The 23,716-nt window shown below is 38.1% G+C and overlaps 1 pseudogene; it reads left to right on the top strand.

Moving 5' to 3' along the window:
• Window positions 1–2,052: 2,052 nt before the first annotated feature.
• On the top strand, window positions 2,053–2,870 carry LOC144579689 (large ribosomal subunit protein eL8 pseudogene; annotated as a pseudogene).
• The last annotated feature ends 20,846 nt before the right edge of the window (window positions 2,871–23,716 follow it).

Consider the following 23,716-nt stretch of genomic DNA (forward strand, 5'->3'; position numbering starts at 1 on the left):
AAAAAATGTTTGGAAAGTAGATATTCAACCTTCATCTGAATCAATGAATCATTTTATTATGTTTACTGACTTCTGAAAGTAAGGAAATAATAGAACTGAAACTAATAACCGGATCTGATTTGTGACTTTTACTTCTTGCCAAGTGGGGTAAAATGGACAGGATTTACCTTAATTCCAGAAAAAAAAAAATAGAAAAATTGTCAAAAGATGTAAAACTACACTTCTCAGCATAGTGGACAGGACATAATGAAGAACAATGATAACTGAAAGCTGGAGACAAAAGTGGTGAATCTTATGACAGTCTTGGATTATTGCCTGGAGAGCATTTCCAGGCTGTATTACAGGGAAGGGGGAGCCCAGGTAGAGCTCTCCTATATGCCTGAGTTGAGAGGAAGAAGAAAGTTTAGAAAGAAACAAATGGCAAGAGTTCACAGGGAAGTATCAAAGAGAAGGGAGCTTAACAGAGAGAGAACATAAGAGAGAAGCACCCAAGGGTGAGGGAAGAATCAGCGAAAGAATTCCCAGGGTTTACATAGTATCAGTAGTGTCTGTTTCCACCAGTAAAGTGGGAAACCTTGTAATGTACTGGGCATTGGGTAGTGTATTCAAAAAGTTATGCCTTAGTAGTGGGGAAAGTTAACTTTATATTAAAGATGGTTCTGTTCCTGTCAAATAAGACTTAAAGACTCAAAGGAACATGCTACTTTCATGTAACCTAACCATGTCTCAGCACAGAAGAAAAAATCATCCAACACTGAAAAAAAATTGACAATGTGTGGTACTCAGCAAAAAATTCCAAAGCTTGTAAAGCAGCAAGGAAATATAAACAGTACTGAGGGGTGAGGGGAAAAGTCAATCAATTAAAACAGATATAAAATGCCAATATAATAAAATGACATTTAAACAGATATTATAACTGTATTCTCTATGTTTAAGAAACAAGAAGAAATATTGCAAACATTACATAAGGATATCGAAAATACTTAAAATGCCAAAATTGAATTTTACAGATGAAAACTACAATGTGTAAAGTGGAAAATACAATCGATATGGAATTAACACCATATCAGGCATTGCAAAAACACAGATTAGAATACACTTAAAAACACCAGTAGAAACTATACAAAGTTAAACAGGCAGAAAAAAAAGACTGGAAAAAAAATGGAGAATCAATGATCTGGGAGACAATTTCAAGAGGCCCGATGAGTCCTCAAATGAGAAGAGAGAGAAGAAACAGAAATAATTTTTGAAGAAATAATTGCTCAAAATATTCCAAATTTGCTGAAAACAATAACTCCACATATCCAGAAAGTTAAATGAACACCAAGAGTTTCATACAAGATAAAAATCTTGATATGGCACATCATAATCAAATTGCTTAAAATCAGTAGTAAAAAGAATAACTTAGGATCAGCCAAATTTAAAAACAAAACATATTATATAAAAATGAACAAAGAAAAGAACAACATATTATCATTGGAGACAATGCAAAGAAGAAGACATTGAAGAAATATTTGCATTTAATGTAGGACCCAATTATACATTATATATAGAAACCGACTTTATTTATAAAGACAGAAGTAGCTTAAAAAGGTGGGGGACACACTAATCAAAGGAAGCAAAGTAGTTAATTACTATCAAATAAAATAGATTTCAGAGCAGAGAATTACACTAGGGAAAAGGGAGTAATTTCATAATCACAAGAGTCAATCTATCAAGATAACATAACAATTCTAAATATTTAGGTTCCAAACAACAGAGATTCCAAATAAACAGAGCAAAAAGTAATAGAACCTCAAGAAGAGGTAGGTGAATCCACTATGAGAGTCAGAGATTTTTAATAGTGCTCACTCATTAGTTGAAAAAATACACAGAAAAACAGTAAGATAAGGAAGATGAAAGCAATACTATTAAGCAACTTAATAGACACTAACAAATCATTCCACCAAACAATAGTGCAATACAGATTATTTTTATGTGCAAACAGACCATTTACCCAGATACACTATACTCTGGACAAAAAAAAGTGAAAGAATTCACGTAATAAAAAGTATGTTTGCTCTCCCCGCGCAGCCCAAGAGGCCGAAAGGAAAGAAGGCCAAGGGGAAGAAGTGGCTCCGGCCCCTGCTGTCGTGAAGAAGCAGGAGGCCAAGAAAGTGCCGAATCCCCTGTTTGAGAAAAGGCCTAAGAATTTTGGCATTGGACAGGACATCCAGCCCAAAAAAGACCTCACCACTTTGTGAGATGGCCCCACTATATCAGGTTGCAGCGGCAGAGAGCCATGCTCTGTAAGCTGCTGAAAGTACCTCCTGCAATAACCAGCTCACCCAGACCCTGGACCGCCAAACAGCTACTCAGCTGCTTTTAAGCTGGCCCAGGAGTATAGACCAGAGACAAAGCAAGACAAGAAGCCGAGGCTGTTGGCCCGGGCGGAGAAGAAAGCTGCTGGCAAAGGGGACGTCCCCACTTAGAGACCACCTGTCCTTCAAGCAGGAGTTAACATGGTCACCACCTTGGTGGAGAACAATAAGGTCAGCTGGTGGTGATTGCACATGGATCCCATTGAGCTGGGTGCCTTCTTGCCTGCACTGGGTCGTAAAATGGGGGTCCCTTACTGCATTATCAAGGGGAAGGCAAGACTGGGACGTCTAGTCCACAGGAAGACCTGCACCACCGTTGCCTTTACACAGGGTAACTCGGAAGGCAAAGGCGCTTTGGCTAAGCCGGTGGAAACGATCAGGATCAATTACAATGACAGATATGATGAGATGCGCCATCACTGGGGAAGAAATGTCCTGGGTCCCAAGTCCGTGGCTCGCATCACCATTGAAAAGGCAAAGGCTAAAGAATTTGCCACTAAACTGGGTTAAATGTACACTGCTGAGATTTCCATACATAAAAATAAAACAATACCAGTTCTCCTTAAAAAAAAAAGTATGTTCATTTTTCACAATGGAATTAGATTTGTAATCAATAACAAAAAGATATCTGAAAAATACAAAATGCGGGAAACTAAATAGCACATTTCTAAGAAAATTTTAAAATTCAGTATTTGGAACTGAATGAAGATGAAAATACCAATGTCAAGATTTGTGGGACACTACTAAAGCAGAATTAGAGATGTGGAGTGCCTCAAATAACCATATGAGTAAGGGAAACTTTCTCAAATCAGTAAGTGTCCATCCTCAGAAACTAGAATGAAGAGTGAATAAAAGATCAAAGAAGCCTTAAAGGGAATAATAAAGAACACAGTGGATCTTGATGAAATAGAAAATAGAAAAACAATAGTAAATGATAGAAAAATAATTTTAAAAATAATAGAAACCAGGCTGGGCACAGTGGCTCATACCTGTAATCCTAGCACTTAGGGAGGCTGAGGCAGGTGGATCACCTGAGGTCAGGAGTTTGAGACCAGCCTGGCCAACATGGTGAAACCCCATCTTTACTAAAAATACAAAAATTAGCCAGGCATGATGGCACAGGCCTGTAATCCCAGCCACTCTGGAGACTGAGGCAAGAGAATTGCTTGAACCTGGGAAGCGGAGGTTGCAGTGAGCAGAGATTGTGCCATCGCACTCCAGCCAGGGCAACAAGAAGGATACTCCGTCTCAATAATGATGATAATCATAGTAGAAACCCAAACTTTGTTCTTTCTTTCAGATTGTCAATAAAATTAACATGGCCCTAACCAGACTAATAGTATATAAGAAAGAAGACACAACTTAACAATGTTACAATGAAAGATGTATGTATATAATGGAATACTATGTACAACTTTATGCAAGCAAATTCAACGATTTGCATTAAATGGGAAAACAATCCCTGCAAGACAATAAATTCTAAGATTCATGAAAGAAGACAAAGATAACCTAAATTGCATTATACTTTTTAACAGAATTACAGTGAAAAACCTTCCCACAAAGAAAACTCCACGCTCTAAAACTTTGTGAATTATATCAAGTATTTAAGGAAGAAATAATAGAATTCTGCAAAAATTCTTCCAGAAATTTAAAGAAGAAACATATCCCAAATTATGTTGTAGGGTCATCACTCTTGTGATACCAAAACAAGAGTGAGCAATTAGAAGAAAAATGTAGCTATACTACAGAATTATAGCCCTCATCACTATAGATTGAAAAATTCTTAACAAGACTTTGCTAACTTGAATCAAACCATACGTAAAAAAGATAATACATCAAGATCAAAAATAATTTAATCCCAGTAATGTAAGATTGGCTTAATATTTTAGTATTAAACATCATCAATTTAATTAACCATATTAACAGATTACAAAAAGTGATCATCTCAATTGATGTGGAGAAAAATTGTCAAATTACAACATCCATTCTGGACAAAAGAAGTCTCAGCAACCAAGAAATAGAAGATATTTATTTTTCCCTTTTCTTTTTCTTGTGTGTGTGTGTGTGTGTGTGTGTGTGTTTTTAAGAGACTCACTCTGTTGCCCAGGCTGGAGAACAGTGGTGCTATCTCGGCTCATTGCTGTAACCTCTGCCTCCCAGGCTCAAGCAGTTCTCATGCCTCAGACTCCCAAGTAGCTGGGATTACAAGTGCATGTCACTACACCTGGCTAATTTTTTTTGTATTTTTAATAGAGACAGGGTTTCACCATGTTGGCCAGGCTGGTCTCAAACTCCTGACGTCAGGTGATCCAGTTGCCTCGGCCTCCCAAAGTGCTGAGATTACAGGCTTAAGACACCGTGCCCAGCCTAAAGACATTTCTTACTCTAACTAAATGCATCTACAGAAATTATGCACTTAATCTCACCTAATGGTGAAAAAATAAATGCTTTCCCCTGGAAGTCAGGAGCAAGACAATGATATTCAACTTTATCACATCTCGCCAACATTGTAGTTCAGTTAACAAAAAGATAGTAACTGGTATGTCTGCATATACAGAGTATGTACTAAAACCTTGAGTCCTTTTCCTCCATGAAGATCCCCAGCATGCTTGGATGTGTGTGTAGGACCTTCAGTCCTCTTTGGAAAAAGGGAGAGCTTGATCACTGCTAATCACTTTTTTTTCCCTTAAAGTAGCCAAGATTCAGGTAGAGGAGGAGGAAGGAATCAGGGTGCACAGAGGATGAGTGGCACCATACTACTGAGCAAAGCATGTTTCCTTTCTTGTTTTCAGCAGCAGGGCAGATGCACAGCATTTAGTATTTCAAAGATACTTTATCTATTCTCTTCTGTTTATAAAAAATTAAGTAAATCAAAGGCAAATGCTTTCAGGAAAAAGAGCCAGTGTTTATTAAATTTAGACTATATTATAGGTATTAGTAAATAGACATATTCATACAATTTTCAAACTTATTACATCATATCCACCCTGTGACCCATCCTTGCTTTTCATATCCTAGCCCAAATGTCACAGACATCATAAATGGCATATCTAGAATTTGAACCCAGGTCCATTTGACTCCAACTCCCTTACCTGTTTTTATATACAACCATCTCATTGCAGAGGTCAAGGTGCTTGATCAGCTCTCTCCAGCTAAAACTTTAAATATGTGTAACTACTGCTTCGGACGTAACTATATTAAAGCAGTTTGAAGTTAAACGAAGTAGATGATGTATGTTAAATCACATATGTGTGGGGTTTCCAATATCCTTCCTTCATTTTTAGCCTGAAACAGAATCCTTGAAATATAGTATTTTCATATTCCTTGGCTATTACAGTAGTATAATTTCTATAAATACCCTTGGTCTGTGCTCTGCCTTTAATAGCTTAGGAATATGATATAGAAGATATAAATTATAGATTGAACATAATAATATTATAGAGTACCTCAGGTGGCCTGGTGGATCAAACATGAGATTAAGTGTCAAGAAACCTGAGCTGAACATCTCTTGAAATCTGATGCTTACTCTCCTCTGTTTTGTTTCTTTTTCTTTTTTTAACTGCGTAAGCCTTCTCCCCTGACAACATCGTTAGCTACCATCTTGGCTGTTTCCTTAGCTCCATCCCTTAGCAAATCTGCCAGTAAAAACACAGTGAGTTCACTCTCGTTTCACCACGAGAAATTTTTTAATTCATTTCTCCGGAACATTTGTCATTCAGACAGTCATTGCTAATCTGAACAAATAAGAAAGCAACATGATTATGCCAGGCATTTTAAGAGATACTTAATTCACTAAATAAATGTTAGTTTTGTTTCCATTTCTATTGCCTTGAAAAATTCACTTTATAATCTCTTCTGTCATTCCATTGTGAGCTAAAGAAGAAAGCAAAGGGTGAGATAATTGCCTTTAGCACTGACTTTATTTGGGCTTCAGATTTTCCACTTGTAGGAAGATATATTGATGTTTTGGGACAACATAGAAATCAGTTGTTTCACAGACTGGAATTGGAATTTTAGCTAATAGACTTGAAAGGCATGCAATGGATTTAAGAGTATATTAATAGTACACAAGCACCATCCATAATTTATCTCTTGTAGAACTTACAACAATCCTCTTAGTTTCTATTATCTGAATTTAACAAGTAAAGGAAAAACGAATCAGAGATGGAAAGAAAATTACCCAAGTGAATAAATGACAATGCTGAAGTTTGGGTTCAAATCTCTCTGACCCCCAAAAGTCTTTTATAAGTACCATGGCATTGGGCATGTTGCTCTGAGCCTCAAATTTCTCGACTATAAAAGGAAAGTGAGAGTTAGTCACTCATTTAATAATTAAATATTTATTGAGCCATTATATGTTCGACATGTGCTAGAGATACAATAGTTAGCTAAACACAGAAATAATGTTCAACCTAATAGAGTGACGGATATCAAAGTAATCATACTGAAAAAAATGACTAATTAGAAATTGATTTCAAGTACCTTGGAAAATAGAAATATGATTCCCCGATTGTGCATAAGGAATGCTGGAGGGAGCAGGTAATCAGAGAATACTTCTCTGAAAAAAATGTCCTTTGGGCTCACAACAGAAGGATAAGATGAAATTAACTAGACAAAGGTGGAGAGAGTGGGCCTGGTTTTGTTGGGAAGTCCTAACATAGACAATGGTGGGAGCAGATGCTGCTGGTCAGGGGAAACATGGTTCTTTTTAAAGACCTGCACGATCCGTGGAGCTGGGAGCAGGTTGGGGGGCAAGATTCCCATGACAAACTCTTCCTAACTGATGCGGCTGTTTTGTGATTTAATGCCTAAGAGGCAAGGCCAGCCAATGGAGAGTGCTTTGTAAATTAGAAAGCAAGATGTTAGTGTGAATGTTTGTGGGAGTTCTGCTGGTTTCTTATTTAAAAGACTATAACATCTCTATTCTTAAAGTCTTAGCATAGAGAGGAATCTTTTCACGGCGTGAAATTGGGGTTTACAATAGCTTCTGTATCAACATTAACAGAGCTGAAGAAAACTCTCAGTGGAACTTAGCTTAACTCCTGGGGTGAATATGTGCTTCAAAGCATTAAATACGCAGCTCCTGGCTGTTTCTAAAGAAACTTCCCTCCGACTAACAGTATGCATTCACGGTTGAATTAATCATATTTTTTAGATTTTCAATGTGTGCTCCTTGGCTAATGAGGGGAGAGCCAGAGAAACCCACGCTGTCTTATAGTCCAGAGAACAGAGGAGACTTTCTCCCCTAGGAGAGGAGGGTAATGGAGAGGGAAGCAAGCCTGGAAGCTGGTGTTGGTAACCTGAAAAGTCCTGCAGCGAAACAAAACATATCCCTGCCTGAGATTGTTGCCCACCTGCCTTCTGTGTTTGCTTTCTACTTAGGACTGGACCATGCCCTCCTACCAGAGCAGGTGATAGGAATGGCGGCCCATTTCCCTCTTTATCAAAACCATTCTCTTTCACTCGGGACACCTGAGAACAATGGCCTGCTGAATACAGGTTCCAACGAGGTATGGGAGAGTTATTAGGACGCTGGGTTTAAATGCCTAGGTAGTTTAGGAGTCCTGCCATGTACTACTTAAAATGTTGACTGTTGCTTATAAAGACTATTATCTCCTGGTAAACTTGGTCCTCGGTCACAGAAGGGCAGCATGGGGCCTGCAAGTGTGCATCAGCAAGGGACAATGGCACTGGCTTTGCAACCGCAGTTTATTTGTTACCAAATGAGCCATGTGTTAAACACTCAGAGCCTCAGTGTTATTCACGCCTAATAGTACCGAATATTAAATGCATTTTATAAAGAGATCTTCCAAACAGGCTTTGTGTGGGCAAGAAGGCCGTTTTATTTCTCGCTTGGGTGCAAGTGGGCCATATTTGAGAAAGGACAGGCAAAGGGGATAAGGTAGGAATTGGCTTTATAGTCTGAGGTAGTGTTTTGGAGGGCAGGGGTGTCGCAGAGTAAGATCAGTTACAGTGGTGGGGAGTAGGGGCAAGGAGTATACATGACCACAAGTTCAGTTACAATGGCGGGTGGGGGTGAGGCTGAAGAGCAGTTCAGATTGCAGGATGGGTGAGAGGTATTCACATGATCATAAAAGCAGTTAAGATGGCAGGGTTGGGTGAGGGGCTTGTCCGGGGAAGCTCTGCTGGGCGATCAGGGATAATGGTGAATGCAGGCGGGGGGGTGGGAGATGATCAGCCGGGGCAAGCAGAACTTCAGACTTTGACTTTCAGGCTCCAGGCTTGCATATGGAGACCTGACACTCAGGATCCAGATCTGTCATATGTTTAACTAGAAAATTCCCTTCTAAACATACAAACAAATTCCTTATTTAGATTGTTTAACATTAGGTTTAAATAAAACATTTGACTTAAATAAGAAATATAATAATAATTATATTTAAAAACCACTAAAGTTCGCATATTGTTGTTGCTATCAGAGATAACCTGGTTTCTGAGGATGAGGTTGGAGGAGCAAAAACAAAAGCAGACCAGGGTGAAAGTCACAGAGATGGTCCCTAGAACTCCACCACTCCTGAACTGCTCTGTCTCTGGTCCTTGGCCTCTCTGAGAATGCATTTCCATATGGGAGGAATAGTCTCCTATCATAAGGATGACATAAAGATGAGAACCCAGGCATGTTTCTGTAGCATTGGACACTGAGGGTTTTAAGGTGAAAGACATAAACCTATTTAAGGGGAGTACAGCCATACTAAGTGTACATCCCATGTGCCACTACTCCTTCTTATGCTTCTTACGGGCTCCATGAGTTGTTTACAGTCCTCTCACCCTAGAAACTTTCTCAGCATAGTGTAACCAATTCCAGTTTTTAGAGTTGGCAGGAGGTGTGAGCCCTTTGGTCCAGCAATGGTCATGAATAGATCTCTATGCCTCTTCACTGGATTTGACATCCAATGGATGCCCAGTTTCTGCTACACGAATGTACAAATCAAGAAAGGGCAAATTCCCCTATCAATCTTACCCTCAGTGTTCTCAGTGGCTTTCTGCATCTAGTACCCAGTGTCTGACCATTCTAGGGCTCTTCAAATTGGGAGGTAGGCAAATGATGTTAAGGAAGAGCTGCAGGGTAATTGAAGACAAGCTCTTTACTCCCTGGGGGAAAACTGCCCTCTCTTTTCATTTCTGAGTTTCCGCAATGAGAATTCAAAGAGCCTACTCTGTGCCAGCCACACTCTGTTGGACCCTGCAACTTTAGTGACAATGAGAAACCATTTTTGCCTTAGTTCAATGGAGGAAACATACACGAAAATAAATGCCAAGCATAATAAAGCTATAATAGAAGAATGGACAAAGCTCCAGGGGAATCCAGGGGAAAATGATCAGTTCTGCCTTGGAGCACCATAAAATGTGTTTAAAAGGAGGGACATTTGAGCTGCATCTTAAAGGATAAGTGGAGCACAAAAGGCTGAGGAGGTGAAAACAAGCTTTCCAAGGAAAGGAAGAACAGAAGAGCCGAACGCACTGAGGTTTGAAATGCATCAAGCCAAACAGGCCAGCTCAAGTGGTGCGAATCCAGATTATGAAGAAATTTGAATGCCATATTCATGATACTATAAAGTACAAATAATATCCCTGACTTGTTTATTAACACCATTCCCAGTTTGTGTGATTTCTAAGTTAACTAAGTGTCTACAAGCCAAGGAGCTATTGGTTTCTGCTACTAAATGGGGCAGTTCATTAACACAGGAAATATTTTACAACGTTCCAGTAGGAAAAAGAAGAAAAGAAAGGAAGAAGGCTAAAAAGGAGATAGGAATAAGTCATAGTTGAAAGAAAAGGAAGAAGAGAAAATAAATAGAGAAATAAAAAGTAAGAAATCATTTGGGTCCACTGCCAACAAGAGTTAGGAAAGCTGATTTCTTAAGATAAACTGAAGCAAAACAAAATATGCTCCATATGTTGAAACTGTATACTTAGTTTGAGATAAACAAAAACATGCTTGGTGAATAGCTTCCATAATTAAAAAGAAATTAAAAGAAAGAAAGACAAACCATCTGGGGATAGATACATATTTAAACACACACACACACACACACACACACACACACACACGATTCCAAAACTTGAAGTTTTTCTTGACTTAAGTAAACTCCCTTCTTGCAAAAGTGCATTGCAACAGGCTTTGCCGAAAGCACCCCAAGCTCCAGTTCTGTGTAGTAGCTATACAGGGTTATTCAGTGTTGCTCAAAAACAAAAAGACCTTTCTAAATCCTGTCCTTTGCTCCTGCTTTCTTCTCTGCTGTGAATGCACCTTCTCCCTTTTTTATCCTCTGACGGATGCCTACTTGCCTACTCACTGCTCAGTGCCCAACTAAAAGGGTACCTGTTCCCAGAGGGGTATGCCTGGAGCCCTAGGGTAGCTAATAATGACTTCTTTATCTGTGAACTTCATGCATGTGTATCAGTTTTCTAGAGATGCTAGAAAAATGTGCCACAGACTGGGTAGACTCAAACAAGACAGGTTTATTGTTTCACAGTTCTGAAGGCTAAAAGACCAAGATCAGGGTGTCTCTCAACAGGATTGGTTTCTTCTGAGACTCTGCAGGAGAATCTGTTCCATGTTTCCCTCTGAGCTTCTGGCGATGTCTAGCAATCCTTGGTGCTCCTTGGATTATAAATGCTTCACGCCATTCTCTGCCTCCACCTTCATATTATCTTCTCCCTGTGTCTCTGTCTTCACATGGCCATGTTCTTACAAGGATAACAACCATGTTGGATTTGGGGAACATCCTACTCTAATGTAATCTTATCTTAATTTAATGAATCACATCAACAGCGACCCTATTCCACATAAGTCTGTATTCTGATGCGCATGGGGTTAGAACCTCAACTTATCTTTTGGGGGGAACACAGTTTAATCCATAACAACATACTCTAATGAAGCTCTTGCTTCATTGAAGGAGTCAGATGTATGCGTGTCTGTATTCCTTGTTCCCAAAGAAGTCAGTGAGAAACTCCATTGCAATGACTATAAATACATATATATTTAACCTTATGTCTCCAGGGCTGAGCACAAACATTTCTGTAAGCTCCTAGGTAATGTTTTCAAAACGGAATTAAATATGACACAGAGAAATTATGGACAGAGAGTTTCCAATTCAGGATAAAAGAAGTCTAAGAGGCAGTTAAGTCGGCTCCTGAGAGGAAACACTGGGCACATGGTGACCCTCATGTCACTATACTTCCCAGATGTCCCTAGTATGGGCAATATGGCAGAAAAATACTCTTGCCTAGAATAACCTAATGGGATGGGCATTTGAGAAGAGTAGACCCATGTTGAATTTAGTTCTGTGTAGATAGCTATGTTGTATTGATATTGTCACTTCTCCTCTGGGGGCCTTAATTTAGACTCAAAAGATGAAAATTAGACAAGAAGGAGCAATTTTAAGGCTTAATGAAGCATAATAACTCTCTTTTCAAATGAAATCTTGTGAAAAGTTTTAATCTATATAACAGATCTATGTGAAGTTGCCGGAGATCTGGTGAAGAACTTGAGCCTGGAATTCCATGGGCTCTGTCACCCTGAAGGAGTCTCCACAGGAAGTTCTAAAGAAATCTGGAAACAAAGGCTGAGAACCACTCGGTCAGGTGAAAGTCTGTGTTGGGTATGCTGTCACAGACATAGAAGGTCATACATAAAAATTTAAAAAGAGAAGAAGAGATGGAAAAGCTTATTAGAAAATAAGAGAGACACTAGGGAGAAAAATGGTAAGAAGGGGCAAAGCTCTTAGACAAAACTTACTGTGGTCATAGAGAAAGAGTTCAAAGTGGTTTTCCAATCTTATCTGTGTAGTCATATATTTAATTCTAAATTAAGTGTGTTCATATATTTTTCAAGAACATTGTTGTTTTTAACTGTATCATAATTATATGATTACAAAGGTAACTAGTCTGAAGGAAGGCCTGAGAATGTGAAAGACCCTGTGCAAATTTCAGCTGATGATATGCAAACTGAGGGCTTTTTCCCGCCCAAGATAATAATGTCTAAAACAACTTGATTGCTCTGCCCTTTGCACTTTTTGCTCCAGCATTCGGGAATTGATTATATTTCCCAGGACACACCATTTCGCTGTTGGCTTCTGCTCTCTGGAGCATGTTCATCCTTCTTTCTGACATACCCATCCTATCTTGAATCCCTACTCTTCTTTTCTAGTGTAACCTAGACTTAACTTTCTCCAGGGAACCCTCTTTGAATTCACAGGTCCAACTAACCTTACCCTGCCCCAAGTGCCTCTGTACTCCCTCTGTGCCTCAGTTGTACTATCACACTGACTTGTAAGCTATCTCTTCAATTGCTGCCTATTTTCAAATAATAAGCTCCGTAGAACATTCTTTTTTTTTTTTTGAGACGGAGTTTCACTCTTGTTACCCAGGCTGGAGTGCAATGGCGTGATCTCGGCTCACCGCAACCTCCGCCCCCTGGGTTCAGGCAATTCTCCTGCCTCAGCCTCCCGAGTAGCTGGGATTACAGGCATGTGCCACCATGCCCAGCTAATTTTTCGTATTTTTAGTAGAGACCGGGTTTCACCATGTTAGAACATTCTTATTTGTGTCTTTACTCCCTAGTACTTAGCACTGTGATTGGCATATAATAGGTATCAATCAATGTTTTCTGAATGAATTAATATATGAAAGAGTTTATTTTAAACTTTTCTAAAGTTTTCAGACATGGTGAAACCCCGTCTCTACTAAAAATACAAAAAATTAGCTGGGCACCGTGGCGCGTGCCTGTAATCCCAGCTACTCGGGAGGCTGAGGCAGGAGAATTGCCTGAACCCAGGAGGCGGAGGTTGCGGTGAGCCGAGATGGTGCCATTGCACTCCAGCCTGGGTAACAAAACAAAAAAAAAAAAGTATCAAGATGTGAGTAGGCATAATTTGAATGAAATGGAAGGCTGTAGTTAAATCTCTGGTGACTTTACTTTCCTAATTCAACAAAGTATGAAGAGGAAACATAGAAAGTGGACATAAAAGAAAAAAAAAACCCTATTTTAGAAATTAGCCCAAGAACCAAATGTTTTATTTTAATGGTATATTTCTTCTCTGGTACCGCAACTAATATACATTTCAGATCACACATATGCACAGTGTTTGTTTGTACTTACTATAATTCCCTATGTGACTCCAGATGCTTGGACCATTTAGGCATCTAATACATGTTTGATGAATTAAGGAATAAGTAATAGAACCCTCGAAGATGAGCTGTGATTCCAACATCCATTAGCAAGCTGTTAACAGTTTATATCTGTCTAGTTTGGAGAGGGAAATGGAAAAAATGTGATACAAATACCTGATCTGTCTAGTGATTTTGAATCAGTACTTAAAATGTAATCACCTGTCAGACATTTGCTACACTGAGATGGAATGCTGAGTTCTGGCTCCAGGTCTGCCCCTCATTGCTATGTGAGATTAACTTTCTGGCTGATAAAATTAAGCTTAGTCCCACCTGTCTTTTTTTTTTTTTTTTGAGACGGAGTTTCGCTCTTGTTACCCAGGCTGGAGTGCAATGGCACCATCTCGGCTCACTGCAACCTCTGCCTCCTGGGTTCAGGCAATTCTCCTGCCTCAGCCTCCTGATTAGCTGGGATTACAGGCACGTGCCACCATGCCCAGCTAATTTTTTGTATTTTTAGTAGAGATGGGGTTTCACCATGTTGACCAGGATGGTCTTGATCTGTTGACCTTGTGATCCACCCGCCTTGGCCTCCCAAAGTGATGGGATTACAGGCGTGAGCCACCACACCTAGCCCGACCTGTCTTAATATACTCTCACTTTGGGGAACACAGGCCAAATATTCTTTAAGTATAATACAACCTAATATGATTCTGACATGAATATATGTGAGGCTGCATTGTAATATATGTACATCCAAGGCAGGTTTGTAATTTGGAATTTTGCCAGGCAGGAATCATCTGAGTCTTAATTTAAAAAAATAATCTGTGTCTTTGATTAATTTCCAGGAGATTAGCTGGAGAAAACTCATCTTCTGTGACCTAAAATAATGAACCTTCACAATTCTATACCACTCTATCAATGAAAGGTTGCAATTATGTGGAGACTTCCCACTTAGAAGAGAGTTCTCTGAGCATTATTTGAAAGTAGAACATGCATTTCAGTGTAGGAATAATAAGGAATCCCCCACTCACTATCTCATGTAGTTTATCAAATATTTCTTCTTAACTACATATTATACTCCCCTGGAAATTCTGGCAAATTAAGCTCCTTCTGCCTCCTTTCATTCCCCAGGCACTTCATTTTTATTTCCCTGATCACTGTCAAGGTGACTTGCTATGTCTGATCATGCATTGATACAGCACCTACAAAGTCTCCCATCTGCATTACCCTGATAGATCCTCAGAGCAGCTCTTAGAAGGAGCAGGCCAAATTGATTTCTGCTCATGTTTCAGATAACGAAGTGGAGACTTAGAACTTAGAAAAGGATAATGAAAATGGATGGAAAAGGGGAGGGCCAGCGGGAGGGGGAGGTGGGGAGGGATAACCTGGGGAGAAACGCCAAATGTGCGTGAAGGGGTGAAAGCAAACAGAACACACTGGCATGTGCGTACCTATGCAACTGTATTGCATGCTCTGCACATGTACCCCAAAACCTAAAATGCAATAAAAAAATAAGGAAAAAAAAAAGAAAATGGATGGAACTGTAACTTTAACCAAAACACTTTAGCCAGTGTTTGATGTCTAGTTCAAGGTTAATTAATTGTAATACAGTGTTCTAATGTTCTTATGCATTCTTTTTTTTATAATTATTTGCAGATAGTGCAGACAGTGTTGATGTTATAATGGTAACCAAAACATAATCTGTTTCCTTATTGAGCCTATAATAGGAGTGAAGCAATTGCAGTGTTTACTGGCTTATACAGAAAAGCAAATAACCAAACACACACAACTACTCATGGCATTCCTACTGTGTGCAAGTCATTACCCTGAGTCTTTTGGCAAAAAGTAAGCCAGGAAGCCCCCCATACTTGCAGAAGTCTGTGAAAAATTAAGAAGCTCAGAAACTTCAGCTTCCATTTAGAAGATGCCATATACCTGGCATGAGGATGGAGGAAACACTGAAGCTTTTTGCTTGATACTTAAGAAAATATTCATATTCAGTCATTTAATCAATTATCAGACCATCTCGGTGAAAACATACTACTTCAAAAGACCATATTATCATTTAGTACAACTTCTCATCAGAACCTGCTTTTCTTCAGGTCTTTTGTTTGCCAAATTCCTTTTGCATTAATTCTAATGGATGGTAGTTATTCCCTTTAAAATGCAATGTCTAGACAGGGAGAAAAAACACCATTCATAGAGCTTTTCTTTATATTTTTTTATTTTCTTTTGGCAGTTTTTACAGCTTTATTTAAACACAAAATGTGCACATGAGCTGTCTTCTCATTTTCTTTGCTGGGCAGACTGGCACTTGGGTTGGTGACTCTGATGGCCAGTGGGGCAGCCATTTCCATGATGGCTTTGCAGTTCTTGGAGGAAACATTGTGAAAAATTTTAGCCCAGTAAGATTTGTGGCATATCAGCAGCATTTCCAGCTCCTTCATTTTGTGAACCAGGAACTTCTGGAAGCCAATGGGCAACATGTGTTTTGTTTTCTTGTTGCTCCCATAACCAATGTTGGGCATCAAGATCTGGCCCTTGAACTTTCTACAAACCCTGTGGTCAATACCTCTGGGTTTTCACCTGTTATGCTTAATTTTGATCTATCGGTCTGACTGGTATGAGATGAACTCCTTGGTCCTCTTTTTGATGATCTTGGACTTCCCAAGGGGTCTGAGGGTGGCCACAATGCTGAGGAGGAGATGGCTGTGACCTCCGTAGGCAGCACCGAGGAAGAGAGAAGGCTATATTTTTATGTTTGTTTTTTTAGAGTAGTTTTAGGCTCACAGCAAAATTGACAGAAAGTACAGAGTTCCAATAATACCGCATGCCTTCGAAATCCACAGCCTCCCCTATCATCAACACTCTGCATTAGAGTGGCATATGCATTGCAACGAAGCTACACATTATGATCACCAAAGTCTGTAGTTTACACTAGGGTTCACTCTTGCTGCTGTACATTCTACAAATTTTGATAAATGTGTAATGACATGTAACATCATGATATCACACAGAACAGTTTTACTGTTCTAAAAATCCTCTTTGCTCCAGCATTCCTTCTTTCTCCCAATCTCAGCAACCACTGATTTTTTTCCAGTTTCCATCATTTTTCTTTTCCCAGATCACCATACAGTTGGAATGACACAACATGTAGCCTCTTCAGATTGGCCATTTTACTTAGTAATAAATACTTATGTTTCATTCATGTCCTGTTATGGCTTGACAGCACTTTTTTGGACACTAAATAATATTCTATTGTCTAGATGTACCACAGCTTATCCATTTATCTACTGAAAAATATCTTGTTTGCTTCTAAGTTTTGGCAATAACAAATACAGCTGTTATAAACATTTATCTGAAGATGTTTGCGTGCACACAACTTTTCAGTTCATTTGGATAAATACAAAGGAATGCAATTGCTGTCCTGTTCAGTAGGATTTGTTTGGTCTTGTAAGAAACTGCTAACCCATCTTCCAAAGTTGATGTGCAGTTTTGTATTTCTATCAGCAATGAATGTCAGTTCCTGCTGGTCTACATCCTTGCTGGAATTTTGTGTCACCAGTGTTTGGAATTTTCACTGTTCTAATAGGTATGCAGTGGGATACCATTGTTTTAATTTTCAATTGTTGAACAGTTTTTCATATACTTATTTTAAATCTATGCATCTTCTTTGTTGAAGTGTCTGTTCATATATTTCACCCATTTTTAACTGGGATTTTCATTTTTTTATTGTTGAGTTTAAGACTTGTTTGTACAGTTTGAGTAATAATCCTTTATCAGATACCTTTTGCAAATATTTTCTCTCAGTCTGTGACTTGTCTTCTCATTCTCTTGATATTTTTAATTTTTAAATACTTTTTTTAACATGTAGAAGAAGCATGTTTATTTCTGTAATTTTACATATTACAAATAATTAGAAAAACAAATTGATGCCTAAAAATTTCTCCTTAGTAACTAGCTTGGTATCTTGTTTATGACTATGGAATAAGTCTTGCAGGAAGCTAGAAGAGTCTCCTAGCAAGTCAGAAATATAGGCAATCTAAGAAACCTGAGAATAAAAAAGGTTATTTCTACAGTTAAAGGTAGATCAGGTTAAACTTGGAGATGTTAACTGGATTATTATCAGTTCTTGATATCTACAGGCAGGCTGATAAACATAATTAGATATTTCTGGCACATAAAAGCCAAACTTTAACCACAGGGGATATTAAAAATTTTTCAAAGATTTATTTTCCAATCTTAGTATAATTTAGGGTGATTCTATTTACCACACACAAAAAAGTTCTTCATGGATGAATCAGGAGCAATTATTGTGTTCCTGTAAATCAAACAAGCCAAATAAAAGAAAGCACCGGATGAATCATACTGATTCCAAAAATTGTTAAATTAATTGATGTTGTCAAATCCTTGCTTTAGGGACAAAAACCCAAACACAAACACAACTAATACTTATGCTGTCTTCATTAGGAGTCAGGGTGCACCTCACAGGCTATGTCAGAGAGAGAAAGAGAGAAATTTCTGTCTGAGACAGACCTAATCAAACCAAAACAAACACACAGAAAGTATTATTTTATCAATCACTAGTCTCCAAAATAAATACAACCTCAAGCCTTTTCCTGTAAATTTTTATCTCCCTAATGAGAACTTTATCCTTGCAGACAATTATATGAAAAGAACTGCTATTTGTGTCCACAAGGAAAGAAATCTATAATTTGTATAATTCTTATAAGTCTTTTTGGTGAATTTCATTTCTATTTAAAGTGCCTAACATGGGGTCCCAAATCATTTATTCATTTGACACATGTTTACTAAGTAGCTTTTCTGTACCTAGGTGCTAGGGTCAATCTGAGAACAAAATACAGTGATCAAAACATAAAGCAGTCTAAGTACATAAAGATGCAGCAGAGTGGAAGCATTGAAAATCAGGTGGTTAGGGAACATTTGTCTGATGAAGTGAAATCTGAGCACAGAGATGAATAAAATGAGAAAGACAAGCAGAGATCTGGAGGAGATTTCTAGTAAAGTGGACATCCAAATCCTAAGGAAGGAATGCAAGGATCAGGATGGAAGCTGGTATGGCCAGACCAGAAAGAATAACAGATGAAAGGTGCATGAGACGAAGCTGGAGAAGCAGGCCAGTGCCAGAAGGCACAGAGCTCTGTAGGTCATGGCCAAGATTTGACATTTCCTTCAACCATAATGGGAAATTGTTAGTCTTTAACAAATATTTATAATTTATGTAAGCAATAACATTTTAGGAAATAAAAAATATCTTAGTGTTAATAAATATTTGCAGTGTTTCAGGGTTTCTTAACCTTTGCACCATGGCATTTTGACCCCGTTTTGTTGTTGTTGTTGTTGTTATGGGGGACTATCCTACATATTGTATGATGCTTAGCAACATCTCTGGCCTCTGTGCACTCAATGCCAATAGCACACCCCATTCAGTTGTGGCCATGAAGAATGTCTCAGACAATGACAAAAGTCCAATTCCTCCACTTGAGAACTATCAATCTAATCCAATTCATTTTACAAATTTGGTACATGTGCTTAGTGAGATTCAATTACTTAGTTATGGTCAACAAAGTTAGTTTTAGCCTTGGAGTTGATGCACATATATTTATATAATAATATATAGTATAATATATGGAATATATATTATTTGTAATACATGCTCTGTGTACTTTATATATATATATCTTTACATATACATAAAATATTTAGTGTTTTCAATTATTTTTTTAGGTAGTTACCTTTATTCCCATTTACAGGTAAAGAACTTGATACTCAGAAAGGTAACGCAATTTAATGTCAAATTGTGGCTCAAACTCAGATCTCTAAATCTCATCTATTTCAGTAACAAATTGTCACCTTGGGATGCACTAGAAATGTTAACTTGAACTGACCATGAACCAGAAACTTCCTTGAGTACAATGCTATTCAATACCAGTTCAAGAAATACCAGGGACTCTTGATCTTCCAACCTCGATTTCACTATAAAGGGGAAATAAGAATTTGAAAGTTAAAGTGAATTCTCTTTTTGATGTTATAAAATCTAAAAATAGTAAAGTACTTTATTCTTTGATTAAGCCACACAGATGAGCTGCTGTATTTTAAGCAAGGTTGTTTCAAAGGAGACTGTCAAAACCCTCATTGAAAGAAAGCTCTCAGCCTCTGGGTCTTCTATTAAGGAGGAGCTTGTTCTACTCGTTTTTAATTCATCAGCTATTCTATGACTTTGACACCCACCAGGTCTATGAATGGGTCCATAGGAGGGCATCAGATCAAAATAGTATGTGCGCTGGGGATTTAGAGTTTATGGGACTTATTTTCTTCATTTCCTCCTGAAAGAAACCAACGTGTTTAGAATCCTGTTGAAGGTGTTTCTAAGTCATGTAGAGGCCAACATGAGAGGGGAGGGGGCAGATGAGTAGGAGAATAGCATTAAAGTCAGAGGGAGGTTTGGCAGAAACTTTTGGGACCCCACCTCAAATTTACTTCTACATTCAGAAAGCTGCTTACTGCAAACACTTGCAACTCTGACCAAAGGCTTCTTTTCACTGCTACAAAATACTTGACCCATGCACAAAACAAGCCAGAAGTGCCAGAACTAGTGCTTTTATCCAATGATGAGGGGGTAATTAGTTGATAAATGCCCGATTTCCTCAGCCCTTGGAATCCATGAAGGCTTCTGGAATGTATATTCCATGGAGTCTTCCAGAATGTCCTAACGAGATTGAGCTCCAGCTGCCCACAGTGATAAATGGCTACACAATTTATCTTTCTGTAGCTTCTTTCTCTTCCCTACCTACCCTCTTATTCCCTTAAATGTGTTTCCTGGTATCACACAGCAGTAAACTACAAGTATTTTCATCTTTGCCTCAGGTTCTTTTTCAAGTGGAATCCAAATTAAGATAGAAAGTTACACTTCTCATCTCTGCAAAGCTAAAAGCCATAACTTAAGGCTTAACTTATATCACTTTTCAAAGCAAGCCTAGGGATTTTACCCTTTGTGCCTTTGCAATCTCTACTTCTTTTACCTTGATTTTCCTTACCCATTTTTATACAAATAGAGGCATCATCTTTTAGAATTAAAGCCAATTATTGTCAACTCTGTAAAACTTTCTCTGTCCCTTCCCAGGCTGTATTACTGCTTCCCTCTTTTCCTTTGGTTGCTAAGCCCAACTGGTTCAAAAGAGAGAATGCACGAACATGCGCATATGAACAAACCAAAGTAGTGAGCAGATCATGAAAAGAGATTAATGGCATAATTCCAAAAGGTTGTTTTCTATTGAGTGTCACTCCAGGACAACACTTACTCTTTCTACATACAGAAACGGAGGAAAATAAATAATCTATTTTAGTCTGTATCCTTCTCTTTCTCCCCTATTTTCTGGTTCCTGAATATTTTCTTAATCAAAATTATTACTCCTGGCACCACTCACCCTAAACTTCAAGGGTGATTTAAGAATTCTTCCTGATGGACAACACATCACAAAGATAAAGTGAAATGTATATGTACAAGCACAAATAGAAAATGAAGAAAAGTAAGGTCAGTGAGTAATGCTGAGGATCAACACAAGTACTCGCAGGTTTTTTTTGTGGTAGTTTATATTAAGGATGAGCTGAAAGAAGTGAACAGATTCAGGATTAGGGCTTTGTTTTTACTTCCTTGTTGCAAGACTTTATGAGTTAGTTGAAAAAATAAGTATATATCTTGCTAAAACCTTATCTAGGGGCAAAGTATCATACTAGTGTTATTAAAGAGTCAATAAGCATTATTTACATAAATAGATTTGTATTTAGTAGTACCAGTAGCAGTAAAATTAATTCCTGTAAAGACAGTTGTCTTCTTAGGAATTTTAATACTATAAATAGCAGATCCTGTTGCTGTGAATATCTTGATGTGTTTAACTAATTGGGTGAATAGGACATAAGAAAAAGATAAGTTTTCCTGCAAGATAGAAAAAGTTCTCTTTGAAGTCAATAGGGAAGTATAGGAGGGGATTGAGGGGCAAAAAGGGGAAAGAAAATACAAAGTATTCATGGAAGGTTCTGCGCTGACCCTGCCTGAACAGGGGGATGGCTTAGAGAGGAGTCCCAGTGGCTAAAAATGGCTCAAAAGAACAGAAGTATCTGGTCTAAAATTTTCTATTATTTGATATAATCCACTCCCTATAATTTCCAGTTGATTTTGCACATTATTTTTCTTTTGAAATTTATGAAGCTCCAATTGTAATTTTTGGAAGGACTTGGGCTGAATGAGAACAGTAAAAAAAGAAGCCAGATCCTTGAAGAAAAGAATATTGACTTCTTTCATACATGTTAATGAAAGTTTCAGGAAAATCTAATCTAGCTCGTAAGTTGCATGAAGGTGTCAGTTGATACCAGGGCTCCAACCCTTTTATACATGGAAGTTATTACACTAAGTATAAACAAATAATTAAGTAGTATCTATATATTTATGTACTCTATTACATAATTTTTACACTGTATTAAAATTCATGATTTATGTGTCTGTTTTCTCCACTAGAAAATGCTTTTCTTGATGGAAGAAACTATTATTAATATTTGTATTCCCAAGGCCTACGGATGATTCTGGAAGGTGGAAGACATGCAATAAAATATTATTGAGAGAATAATTATTTCATTTTTTAGTTAAGTATCAAATGACAGGCACCTTATTAGTCAATCAACAACTATGAATAAGAGCTAACAAGTATTAATATATACTAAGTGCTTACCATGTTTAAGGAGCTATCCTAAATGCTTTATAAATATGATCACTTTTAATCCTTACCTTAATCATCTATGCTAAATCTCCATTTTAGAGATATGGAAACAAACAGATAATAAGGTTAACTTTCTTAGGGAAAAACATATGTAAACCAATAAATACATATGTCACATAGTGATAAGTTGTTATGGAAAAAAGATAACCAATGAAAAAAGGTTAGAGGTGTCAAGGATTTAAAAAGCCATTTTAAATCAGGTTGATCAGAGAGTGCTTTGTTCATAAAAGATGTTTGATCATTGACATACAATAAATGTGGAAGAAGTTTGGGGGAGGTATTGAGTATCAAGGTCTTGAGACATAGTTGCAGACCAATAAGGAGACCAGAACGAAGTGAAAAGTTGGGTGGGAAGGGATGAAAAGCGGATATTGGAGATGAGAATTGAGATGTAAGAGGGTTAAACTATGTGGGATCTTAGTTGTTATTATAAAGGCTTTAAATTTTGCCTTATCTGTGATAATAAGTCATTGAATGGAGTTAATCTGAGAAGTAACATGATCTGTCTTGCTTTTAAGAAATTGACTCTGCTTCCATGCTGGAGATGTTAGAGCCATTCAGGTGAAATAGTTGAGTGGCTTGAGCCATGGGTGGTAGCAGTAGAGGTGACAAGAGCTGGTTGAATTTTGGTCGCATATTGAAGGTAGAGCTATGTGTTAGGCCATTCTTGCATGACTATAAAGAAATATCTGAGACTGGGTCATTTACCAGAAAGGAGGTTTAATTGGCTCACAATTCTGCCGACTTTACAGGAAACATAATGCTGGCATCTGTTCAGCTTCTAGGGTGGCCTGAGGAAGCTTATAATCATAGCAGAAGATGAAGGAGAGCAGGCACATCACATAGTAAAATCAGGGGCAAATGTGAGAGAGAGAGAAAGAGAGAGACAGTGGGAAAAAGAAGCTGTACACTTTTAACTGACCAGATGCTGTCAATAACTCACTATTGTGAAGATATCACCAAGCCATGAGGAATTTACCATGACCCAAACACCTCCCACCAGGTCCCACCTTTAGCATTGGGGATTACAATTCAACATGAGATTTAGGTGGGGACAAATACACAAACTTTATGAAGTTGTCAGGATAAACTAATGGATTAGATGTGAATTTTGAATATACACATAAACACACACACACACACACACACACACACAATCAAGTGTTGGCCTGAGCAACTTATGGCACTGAGTTTTCAAATACAGAGATACAGAGTTGGGGAAGTCACGGTGGCCAGTTGTCTTGGAGCTTGGGGAGGCGAGGCTATGCGTTCGAGGCCGGCCCGGGCAACATAAAAATCTCCCATCCATCAAATACAGAGATGGAGACAGCTATATTTGATACTGCGGGATAAGGAAATCTCTCATGGACATGCCGATTTTAAGATTTCCATTATGTTATGTTGGGTAGCCAGCTTGATAGATGA

Source organism: Callithrix jacchus, chromosome 16, assembly GCF_049354715.1.
Source record: "Callithrix jacchus isolate 240 chromosome 16, calJac240_pri, whole genome shotgun sequence".
NCBI lineage: Eukaryota > Metazoa > Chordata > Mammalia > Primates > Cebidae > Callithrix > Callithrix jacchus.